This window comes from Bactrocera dorsalis, chromosome 5 (assembly GCF_023373825.1).
Source record: "Bactrocera dorsalis isolate Fly_Bdor chromosome 5, ASM2337382v1, whole genome shotgun sequence".
In the NCBI taxonomy this organism is placed as follows: Eukaryota; Metazoa; Arthropoda; class Insecta; order Diptera; family Tephritidae; genus Bactrocera; species Bactrocera dorsalis.
Genome location: NC_064307.1, coordinates 6,675,068 through 6,687,670, shown reverse-complemented (window position 1 = coordinate 6,687,670; position 12,603 = coordinate 6,675,068). Strand labels below are relative to the sequence as shown.

The 12,603-nt window shown below is 35.4% G+C and overlaps 2 protein-coding genes across 16 annotated transcripts in view; both read right to left on the bottom strand.

Moving 5' to 3' along the window:
• The window catches only part of LOC105230824 (phosphatase and actin regulator 2), a 219,381-nt gene that overhangs the window by 129,926 nt on the left and 76,852 nt on the right, over nt 1-12,603 (bottom strand). The window lies entirely within an intron of this gene.
• LOC125778630 (uncharacterized) overlaps nt 1-12,603 on the bottom strand; it is a 91,060-nt gene that overhangs the window by 74,715 nt on the left and 3,742 nt on the right. The window lies entirely within an intron of this gene.

The window sequence follows — 12,603 nt, the reverse complement described above, 5'->3', positions numbered from 1 at the left end:
TATGGCGGCAATTTGTATGTAGAAAAATTCATATTTTATTAATTTATTGTCGTCCGTTTAAATTTTAGTGAATTTCAATTTTTTTATTAAAAAAGAGTTTGTATGATAGCTATATGCTATAGTAACCCGCTGAGTTTGTATGACAGCTATATGCTATAGTGATCCGATCTGAACAATTTTTTCGGAGATTGCACTAATATCTTAGCCAATAACACAGACCAAATTTCGTGAAAAAATCTCGACAAATGAAAAAGTTTTCCATACAAAAACTGGGTTCCGATCGTTCAATTTATATGGCAGCTATATGCTATAGTCACCCGATCTGAACAATTTCTTTGGAGAATGCATTATTTCCTTAGGCAATATTTTATGCCAAATTTCGTGAAGATATCTCATCAAATAAAAATGTTTTCCATATAAACACTTGATACCGGTCGTTCAATTTGTATGGCAGCTATATGCAATAGTGATCCGATCTAAATATTTTCTTCGGTGATTGCAACAATGTCTTAGACAATAACATATGCAAAATTTCGTGAGGATATCTCGTCAAATGAAAAAGTTTGCCATACAAAAACTGAATTCCGATTGTTCAATTTATATGGCAGCTATATGCTATAGTCACCCCATCTGAACAATTTCTTCGGAGATTGTATTATTTGCTGAGGCAATATTTTATGCCAAATTTCGTGAAGATATCTCGTCAAATAAAAATGTTTTCCATATAAACACTTGATACCGGTCGTTCAATTTGTATGGCAGCTATATGCAATAGTGATCTGATCTAACTGATTTCTTGGGAGATTACACAAATACCTTAGACAACAACACGGACCAAATTTCGTTAAGATATCTCGACAAATGAAAAAGTTTTTCATATAAGCACTTGATAGCGGTCGTTCAATTTCTATGGCAGCTATATACAATAATGGTTCAATATCAGCGATTCCGACAAATGAGTAGCTGTCTGAAGTGCGGATATGAATAATCGTTATATAAAATTAATTTGAGAGAATTAGCAGGCTTTTGGGTGCATTGACTTTGCGAGAATATGTAAAGAAATATTAATTTCGTATTTTTCGTAATAAAAATTTAATCAAGAACACACAATTTACTTGCCCCTACTGGTTTGTATAACAAAGCAGCGCATTTAATTTACTTTTTTACTACGCGGACGAAATTGCTTTCATCCATAATCGCAAGCCAACAAATTAAAATTCATAAGCACAACGCCGCGGAAGTCGCTCCGAATAAGGAAGTTGCGAGCGCAATGTGTTTGAGCAATGCAAACTTTCAGTCTCAGTCTGTCTCGTGCTGGATTCTATAAATGGCATTGCACGGCATAATCTAGCGGCCGCATATGGTCAGGCCTGTACACTACGGAGTCTATGTGTGTGTGTGTGTTTAACGAAGTCTATGATAATATTTATAGAGTATAAACATATGTATGTATGTATAGAGTTTTCAAATACGTAGGCGCATAGCACTGACAGTCACTCTGTCACGATATGCTTCGCGCAAATTATTTTTTTATGACCGCCTGCTGTCGCTGTGTGTGTTTGTTTTTACTTTTTTTTTTAATAACCGAGTAATTATTTAATTTATGGCTGTCACTCTTAAATATTGACGTGCGACAAACATATCAACGCAAGCGCTCAGCACACATACACACATACTTCGTGAAAGCTTCGGTGTTATTCGATTATGGGTGCTTGAGAGTTTGAGGGAAAGGGAAGAAATGCAAAATGCGAATAAGAGTAACTGACTAAAAGTTCAACACTACGCCACTAACTCGAGTTTATAGGCTGAATTAGAGTTTAGTAGGCAGCCAAGGACTACAGACCGTCTTAAACGTCGTTTTTTGCTGTTTGAGGAAATACAAAATTTTTTTTGAAAAAAAATTCAATTTTTATTTTTTTATTTCTTTAAGTAAGAATTGCCATCAAAATAAGGAGGAAAAAAAGTTGAGCAAAAAACAATTAATTTTCTATACTGTGAGTGTGAATAAAACTTAAATTGGAGCAATTGAGATCCAAGACACAACTGACATCTCAAATCAAACACAGAAACCCATTCCACAATTCCGCATTTGAGTCCACCACTAAATCAAATAAATACCCAACTCACAGTACAAGCCTTGTAGGAAAGCGCACGCATTGCTAATTAGCATGTTCGAAAATTGATCATGTTTTCTGCTCATGGCACACACACACACACGTATATTAACGAATGCTTGCGTTTAACCGCCGTTTGTTTACTTTGGCAGTCGGTCAAAAGTTCCCAATCAACTGACGTGTTCTCGGCTATTTTTGAAAGCGATTCTCAAGAATTCCGCTGAAACTCATTGATGACAATAAACGAACAGCTGGCGAGCAACAACAATAAAAGCAGAAATTAAAGAGGAAAACACAAAAGCAAACAAATTAAATGAAAAAGAAAGCGGAAAATGGAAACAACAAGTAAAACAAGCAAATCGAAATGAAACACACACACGCACACACATACTACTTTTCATTCATAAAAACCGTGTAATTCTTGAAAGTTTACACACGAACAACTGCATGTGCGAATTTCATAAACAAAATTGTTCAATCGAGGTGACTTGCGCACACGCACACACACATACATATGTACATTAGCACGGCTGCAATGCTGGTGAGTGTAGCGTAGGCCGAGTTAGTGCGAGAATTGCCGTTATTTCCGGTTTTTGTTGCTGTTGATATTTTTATGGCTGTTCGCACTTGCTCTGCCACAAATGGACAAATGCATAATGCCAACAAGAAATGACAATGTCAATGCCTCTAATGGCAACCAATTTAGACTCGTGCAACATTTAAACACACACAAACACACCGCCTGTGGTGTTGTTGGTGGTGGTGTGCCGAACGTGCATGAACAATTCAAAAATTTGTTTAGTTTAAAGATTCATGTGTGACCTAAATGTTGTGACGCGCAGCAACAAGTCGACAAGTTGCCTCCGACGCGCTAAAGCCAACACACACACACATATCTATACTTATGTATGTATATTTGAATTAAAAATCGTGTTCGGCAGTTGTAGTGGCGAACAAACAATTTCTCTAACTTTTAGCTTTTCACTGTATCACATATACTTAGTATAAACATAAATGTATGTGTTTGTGTTTGTGCTTTACTTCAAACTTCCGGTTTGCTTTTAGGAGACAATATTGCTGATTGTTCATGACATTTCTTGGATGTTTAACACTTTTATTTTGTCTGCGCTTTATATTTTAGTTTATTGCTCTGATTTTGTTATTGTTTTTGCTTTAAATTATCTTTTCATTGACGTTTCTGTGAAAATCAGAAAATTGCTAAGTGCGGAACAGCTATGAGTCAACTCGCTTGTTGCACATGGCAGGCAAGATAGACCTCATAGGCTCTATTTGTACGCCTTAGCAATAAGCCATTGAAACGGTTAAGCTATTATAAGCTAATATAATGAGGTTATAACTTCATCGATTTCCTCTTTGGATAATTGCGGATAAACTGGCGCAGATGATTAGTTTACCTTCATCTTCAAGTTAAAATAAAAAAAACTATTATATAGAAAAAATATCCAAAGAAAACATTACACTAAACCCAAGCAAGCTATAATACTTACTCCCTTTAGTGACTTTTTGTAAAGCATAAACGGTTATAGAAGATGATTTTGTGATCAGTCAGTTTGTATGTCAGCTATATGCTATAGTGGTCAGATCTGAACAATATGTTTGGATTTGGATCGTTTTCTTGGACAATAGTCTAATTTGTCAAATAAAATAGTTTTCGTACACGAACTTTATTTGCATCGGTTAGCTTGTATTGAATTTATACTTTACAGCAGTGCGATAACGGCGATTCCGGCAACTTCATGGATAGAAGTACCCCTTTTCTTTCAGATCGATATCTCCTAATTTCCAGATAGCTATTTAATTTATTTGAAAACAAAAGGATTATAGCAATAATAAATGAGACAATATATACATGCTAAATATTAACTAAAAAAAATTTAAAAATTCGTTACATTACCAACCACACTATTTTATTACTCCGTGTCATTGCTTTAAGCATGGACTTTCAGAGGATATGAGAAAAATTTGACTTAACTTTAACTTCAAGCGCCAAAGTGCATCAAAAATAATAAAATATTAAACTAAAAGGAATTAACTCCTTCAAACCTTTTGCAGGACTAAAAGCGATACATTGTTCATACTACCATGAGCAAAAAATAGTAACACTTTATTCAAAATTTTAAAATTCTTAAATTATTATTTATTCAAAATCTTTATCGCCCTCCTCAAAATAATCCACCTTAGCCTCAATACACCTGTGCCATTTTTTCCAATCCTCAAAACAGTTGTTAGTCAATATCCGGAATAGCCTTTAATGCATGTAGCAATTACTTTTAATGGTTTCAATTGACTCAAAACGGTTTCGCCAGAGCGATGGCCTGAATAGACCGAAGTCATTCGGAGCTGAATCAGGCAAATACGGGTGGGCACGATTTTTATTGAAATTTTGACGAAAAACTCACGATGTATTAATGCAGTATGCGATGATACATTACCGTGGTACAAAACCAAAAGTTGTCGGCCCATAATTTTGGACTCTCTTTAGAATAGCTTCGCGCCAACGACGCATAACACTCAAATAGTATTTCTGACAGTTTGCCCAGTTGGTAGGAATTCGGAGTGTACCACAATTCGATAATCGAAGAAAACTGTAAACATAACCTTGATTTTTGAATATTCCAACGTTGCCAGTAAGATCTTTGACTACTAATTGTCGATTCTCAAGCACCAATTCCTTAATTTGATTGACGTGTTGATCATCATCAGTTGATGTTAATGGCCTGTCCTGGACATCGTTCGCCGTTAACGCGTCCTCGACCGTATTTGAATATTTTGTACGAAGCAAACACACTTGCTCGAGACAAACAATTATCATCGAAGGCCTTTTCCAACATTCTGAAGGTTTCGTCACCAGACAACAGTCTTACCAACCTAGAAAAAAAATATGTCGATTAATGGGTTTTCGCGCGAAATTTTATTTAAAAAGTCCTACTATTTTCTGCCCACAGATAAATGAATTTATATTCATATAGTTGAATGGTTTCAAACTAGTCTCAAAGCTCTAATGAGTTTTTACAGCCACGAATATAACCTTATTATATTACATTTGGAGAAAGAAGAAGGTATATTATAAGAAACCGCAAATGTTTACAAATACACTTTATGCTTTAAAAAGTTCAAGTACTTCCTTTTTATACCCTTTCGCCTATTATGTCCACAACAACAATTTTGAGCTGAAGTTACCCAAAGAGAGAAATTATTACTTTGAATATATGTAACTCGTTTTTCTTATTTTTTGGCTCCTTTTTGGGTTGGGCTCGTTGGCACCAGAATAAAAGCAATGCGAGACGAAGGAATAATTAACGCGAAAGCGAAATAAGTGAGGCGCAAGAGATTCAACGAAGAAGGGAGTTTTCTTTCCATACATGCAATCGACAATGCTGGTGAGCAAATATTAAAGCCAATGCGAGAAAATAATGAAGGCAACAATAAAGGTTTACAGACAAAACTAATTAAAACCACTGAGTTAATCTTAGATTTCATCCATCAGCGCTGTAAAGTAGACTAATATGATGCTAGAAGTACCTGCAGCAGAAGGAAAATGCTAAAAATTTTCAATGCCTATTATACATAGGATGCCTTATTCCATAATAGAGTATTTTTTTTATGCTGGAATGAGTGAATATTAAAATGCACATCTGTGCAAATATGTCTAATATAGTATACGCAAGAATTCGATGTCTAAAAAAACTATCAGGTAAAAGCCAAAAAAGCAAAATTCAAAGACGAGTTATAAATGAAAAAAAAGTCAATTCGTGCACGCTAACAGTTGTAAGGGGCGGCGTCCGGGTGGCTGGCACGCCCTATTTGCCGGCCGGCATTCGAATTTCGATGACTGCGCACACCAACGCGCTTGCGGACCCAAATAGCTAAACACACGCACACGAACCTCCACTTCACCCCCCCTTTGACAGGCCATAACAAATAAATGGCAAGAAAGCTTCGCAAATGCTCTTCAACAGGCACTTCATGCGCCGCGCCGCGCTGGAATTCGAAAGCAACAACTAATTAAACGGCTGATTTGTTTATACAGTGGGCAAATGCTAACTAGAAATTACCCTCATCAGAAAGTCTGCGCCCAATTTGCATGCTCGCACATGCTTTGGGTGTGGGTGTATTTGCTCAGACTTTCGTACGAACTGTTTACGGCAGGAAGATCAGCGGCCAAAAGGCACTAAGTCGCACGAAATCAGAGCGTGGTATTGTTTCTACGATTTATTTTTAAATAGGAGCATTAAATATAGATAATTACTCAGTAAAAGAAAAGAGCTTTTCGTAGAAATTACTCAACTAACATTTTCAAGTATTACCTAACTAAAATGACTGATTTGTGCTGCTTAATTTAGATTGATGTGCAGCAAATTCATCGCTTCGCTAATTTGTGTTTTAATTTGGTGTTTTCTTTCGCAATCATAATCACCAACATTTTTATTATTATTTAAAGACATTTATTATTAAAGGCCCTAGTTCTTGGGTACTGCTTCGGCTTTGTCTCAATTTCAGAGCGACTAGCGAAACAGGTAATTATTATGAATGTTGGATATCGTCAACTAAACTACAAAATAACGTAACACCGCTTTTCATAAGTTTACAGGCGATGGAAAAATGTTATAAAGGAAACCACTCATATTGAAACAAAATTTGAGTTTTGGTTATAAAATGGTTATATATGAGTTATCATACACTCTTATTATGGTTATGAAGTGGTTATATATTGGTTATCATACACTCGTAATGAAACAAAATTTGAGTTTCGGTTATAAAACGGTTATCTATTGGTTACAAAATGGTTATGTATTGGTTATAAATTGGTTATATATTGGTTAGATCTGACAGCAAACACTGAAAAGTTTATCCTACATATATGTAACATGAAGTAGTGAATCCTAAGCAATAAGAACTCAATTTCGATTTTTTGATGATACGTTGTTTTGCATTTTAGGTGGCGATATACTCTTTCAAAAATTTGCTTCAGCATTCTTTGCTCTCCGCTAAAGAAATTTAGCTGTGAAAGCAGCAAGAGAGTTGTTGGTACAACCACTGGTCTCTCTGTATCAATTGCTGGATCGATTCATCACTCTCTAAGCATAGCCATACCCAAAAGTTAAAACAATGTTCACAGAAAATATTATAATCACAACGCACTAAAGCAATATAAATTACTTGACTTCATTTCTGATTGATTTGCCATTAGCTTGCAATAACATTTATTGCCACAGCGAGAAGCTTATCAGTCTTAAGTGTCTTCTACTTTCACCACTTATGAGCGTATATTTTGCTCATTACAATGATAATAAATATTTGGCTTATCGTTGCTAGAAACGAATGTCTCACGAGTAAATGCCCGCTCTTATGTATAAGTGCTCTCCACTCAAATAACAGTACATTAATATGTATTTACATATACATATATGTAGAAAAGAGTGTGTGTTTGTCCGGTTATAAGCATATGCGTGATATCAGCCAATTGACCGTTTACATTTAACCATAATTAATTAAATAAATACACAACGGCAGTAAATGCCACATTGTTGTCGGTGGAGCGCTCTGGCGATGTGTGAAATCAACAGACGCTACACGAGCACATATATACACACGCATATACTGAGTAATTTGAATGAAGTCTGGCGCTTTAATATATAAAAATGTTCAGCGAATCTGAAAAGTTGTGGGAGTAAGTATGAAAAATGAGAGGAAGGCCATTTAGAGCGAATATTTTTGTTTCTTATTTGGTATATTCAATAAATGAATTATTAAAGTTTAGTTCTTTTGGACATAAGCAGTATTAATTTAATAATTTTTTTTCTCTACATTCTGATGGGCAAGGAAAGCAAGTAACAGCGGCTCAATGCTTTGGTGCTAATGTTATCATATGACTTAGGAGAGCAGCGTGAAGTGTTTGGACGCTGAAAGCACATTGAAAATGAAAGTTGGTTTGCTTAGCTTTTTCACTAGAAGATTTAAGCGTTGTTTTAGATTTTTTGTATGCCTTTTGTAATTTCATTGCACGATATAGTGCCGGCATATGTCATTTTTTGAAGCGTATACTTTTTTCTGGACTTATTTAATTTGAGCTTTGTGTTCTGCCTGCTCACATACACAGCTGTAGATATGTATATGTAACAAAGTCATAAGCAAATAGCAGTTATCCATTTCAAAGAATATCATTTTGCAGTTAATTGAATTAAATCAGACAACAATTCAGCAACATATGAGTGTAAAAGTTTGTATGTGTGGCTGTGCATGAGTCTTTCTCTTGTTGTTATTTCTATTGTTATTTCATTTCCGCAATTTAAAATTTCCTTAGGGGCGTTAAATTTTCCACACATAGTCACTTTTGCACGTGTGTTTATGTATCATATTGGGTAGTCGAAAAAGTCTTTTCGTATTTGTAATCAAACTTCAACTTATTTTTTTTATATTTATACCATTGTTGTGCTACACGAACTAATATAGCATCGTCTCCGTAAACTTTACAAATTTTATTGGTAGCTTGCGTGGCATTCTTCCTTTTTTATGCAAAAATTCCAAAATATAGCCAATTTCTTCATTATTTTCACTAATTTTTGAACAGCTGTACCTTTTTTCAACCTCCCCAAATTTATTTTATTTTATTTTTGTTTTTAAATGAAGCTTAAAATGTCACCTTTCCAACACTATATGGTGTGACTCAATGTGATTGTTAGTAATGGGATATACGACTGCAACATATATTGAGAAAATACGAAAAGACTTTTTCGACGCCTTTATTTTATGTCTTATTTATTATGAATGTCCACAGATTGATATTTTTGTCATACATACATACATACAAGCATTGATTATTCACCAGATGACAAGTCTGTTTATTTGGCGTTCCATTTTACGGCCTTCCCGCTAAAGTCTAGGGCAAATAAGCTAGTGAATACGACAGATTATACAAACAGCGCGGTTGACTGAGCTTTTCTAAGCTTAAGGCAAGTTTACCTAAAAAATTAAATAAATCAAAGTCCACACAATCGCAGCGATCTACAGTGAGACTAGTTGGGAATAGAATACGTATTAGCCAGTTTATTAGCATAAAATCACACGAAATATCGAATTATGCGATCGAAAGTAGTTAGCACATGTTCGAAATGACTTTGAGAGCGAACAAGAAAAAAAGTTTTGCGCTATACATATTTAAGTAGGGAGAATCATACAAAGATTATTCATATAGAAAGTAGAATGCTGTGAGCTCGTGCTAATAAGCGATAAAAAACATTTTATATCAAGCAGACTCATACATTCTTGCTAAAAGCTCGACAGTGCATATCGTCATCTGAAATACAAAACAGTGTGTCATAAAAAAATTGAAAATCGCTGTCAGATATAATAACTAATATATAACTCTTTTTTAACCAAAACACAACATTTTGTTTCAATATGAGTATATGATAACCAATATATACCCATTTTATAACCTTAATATGAGTATTCGATAACCAATATATAACCATAATATGAGTGTTTGATAACCAATATATAACCGTTTTATAACCAAAACTAAAATTTTAATCCAACATGAGAACTTTCTTTTACATCATTTTTACTTCGCCTGTAAACTTATGAAAAGTAATGTTACGTCATTTTGCATTCTAGGTGACGATATGTAAATGGGATGGCTCCAAATTAACGGGTTTTAATGCGATGCGATTCTTCAAATAGTTTGTGCTGCTTTACAATGTACAAAAATGTCTCGCTTAAAAACTCCGCTCTCGAAGCACAAATAACTCTTTAGATAGATTCTATTGTACTCTTTTATTCTTATGGATTTAAATGATCGCAATATTGTCTTGCCAAACGATGAAAATTGTAAAAGACAACTCATGCAATACCCACAGTTGTTCTCCCAAGCTCTCAGATACACGATCACAGAATAAGAATAAAACCTAGAAAGCATATTTCACAATGCCTCAATGTTAAGCGACGTAGGAACGTATAAATCGAAAAAGAAAAAAACAAACAAAAACCAATCCATAAAACTACAAAGTTGTTTAAATCCTTTGTACAAATCTTTCTTTAGGGAATAAAGAGAAAATTGGATTTATTTTATACTTTGTACACTCAAACACACACACACATACGAGCAGACATATGTAAGTGTGACGTCGAACGAACTCAGAGCCACTCAAATTTCCGACAGCTGACATTACCACTTCCGAAACTACGGCGAGTACAGCGAACTTGCCACAATCGCATTAAAATGACAAATTGCCATTAGAGAGATGGAGAAACGGCGACAGACGGACACATGTGTGTGCATGGAGGAGTGCAAGCGAGTGCAGGAGTGCAGCACTCAGCACACAATTAAAATAAAAGTGAATCCATTTTACTTCGTGACACGCAGACTGGCTAGACACCGCTCGTAATTCTGTGTAATCCGGCGAATTTGACAACATTTATCTAGCAGAGTCTGGCGGGGTGTGGGCTGTGTCAACGTGCTATATGCATAAGTGCATATGCTTCAGTAAAGTACATTATGTAAAGGAGAACAAAAAGGATAGTAAATCCCACAACCATCAAAAGTACGTGAGATTAAACTTTTTCTCTATGTTCCAGCAACACAGTGGCATTCGTTTCAGATCAATGCGAATAAGACCACTGAAAATCGAAATTTCCGAGCTTTCAATTCTCGTAATTCCATCTCCGATATTTTATGAATTAAAATTAAGTCATTATGCGGCAAGTGTAAGATGACAAATCTAGATATCGAACAAAGTTCTATAAAAGTTGTTGTAATCAGGCAAAACTTGTTCCATGTTTTATGGATTACGAGGTAATTTGATTGTTTTTGAATAATTGTCTTTGCATCCCGGTGTGATTAAGGAAGATTTTTTTCGTTTTCTATGTTATCCGGGCCTTTAAACGCTTTCGAAAGACTTTTTCTGTTTTTTCTGACTAAGGAGTAGATTTGAATATGCATACAGTGTTTTCCGTATATAGGAAAGTTCTACATTTTGATTTGTGTTGTTTACAGTAACTTAAAATATTCTTCTCAGACAAAAAATGGCATTAAATCTCGAAAATTTTCGCCCGAATATTTTTTATTAAATTCAACGTGGTCTATCTCATCAAGAGATGAACTTAACTAAATGTTTGACGATGAAGCTCTATCAAAAACCAGTGTTTATCGAAGGTCGTTGAATTCAATAGAGGTCGTAGATAAATCCAAGATATATTTCGAGAAGATTGTTCAAAATCAGGTGCTGTTACAGAAATTATTGATGCTGCGCGCAAGGTGATTTTACAAGATCGTCATGTAACCTATAGTGAGATAGAGACAACTATGGGAATTAGTGGGACTAGCATACCTTCGACCAATCAACCCTCGAAGATGGATAATTTTTCAGCACGACAATGTTAGCTCTCGACTGAAGGAACTTACCAGGCGACTGATGCGTTAAAAATGTGTCTTTTGGAGATGATGTTGTTGTTGTAGCGACAGAATTCTGCCGAGAGGACAGTCCTTGACCGGATAGAAAAACATCCGGGTCCGTTTCGGTTACCTAGACCCGACTGCCATGGAAACGGCTTGGAGATACCTCAATCAGAGTGGTAAAAGTGCTTCGCCAATTGGTCCAAACGAATGAAAAAGTGTATAGATCGCAAAGAATAATATTTTCAAAAGCAATAAAGCGATTTTCGACGACTAAAATTTGGTTTTGTTCTCGAATCCCGAAATATAAAAGGTAACCTATGTTTCTCAAAGACTGAGGGACTAGTTCGCGTATATACAGACAGACTGATGGAAGAACAAACGGACATGACTATATTGACTCAGCTAATCACGTTGATTCTTTATATATACACATTACAGAGTCTTCAACGTTTCCTTATAATATAACACCTCACCCTAATATTCTTTCAAAAACGACTTTGAAAAACATAAAACATTTTGAGGTAAAAACCTTAGCTTAAAGTCTTAAACATTAAAGCGGATTTTCCTAAAACTGAAACACAGGCAAAAATAGTGAGAGCACGTGCTATAAAACAACCAGAAACTAGTACTGAGCCTGATTAAAAGCTGAACAACATTTGAAATAGCCATTTAGCTATTCGAAAATCTAATTTAGCGTTGCTTTTGTTATGAGCACAACGCAAATATGAATATTCCGCGGTTTGAATTTTACTAGGAAAACGCAGGCAAAAGCCAGAGTGAATACACACACACACACGCATGCGAGTTGATATAAATATGAGCAGATAAACCTCACATACTTTGTTCACTGAGTCACATGATAAATCCACTGCAACATGCACACTCGAAGCACAGTAATGTGTGTGTGTGTGTTTGAAAGAGCAAAAAAGGTTGCAGGAATGCGCCATGACGCATGGATTTTGCACAATAACCACAACAACCAAAACCAAAGCAAATTAATACATACAACAACAGCGGTCGACGGTCGGCGGTCGGCGGTTCACGACCTCAGACACTATTGAAAGCGGCGCC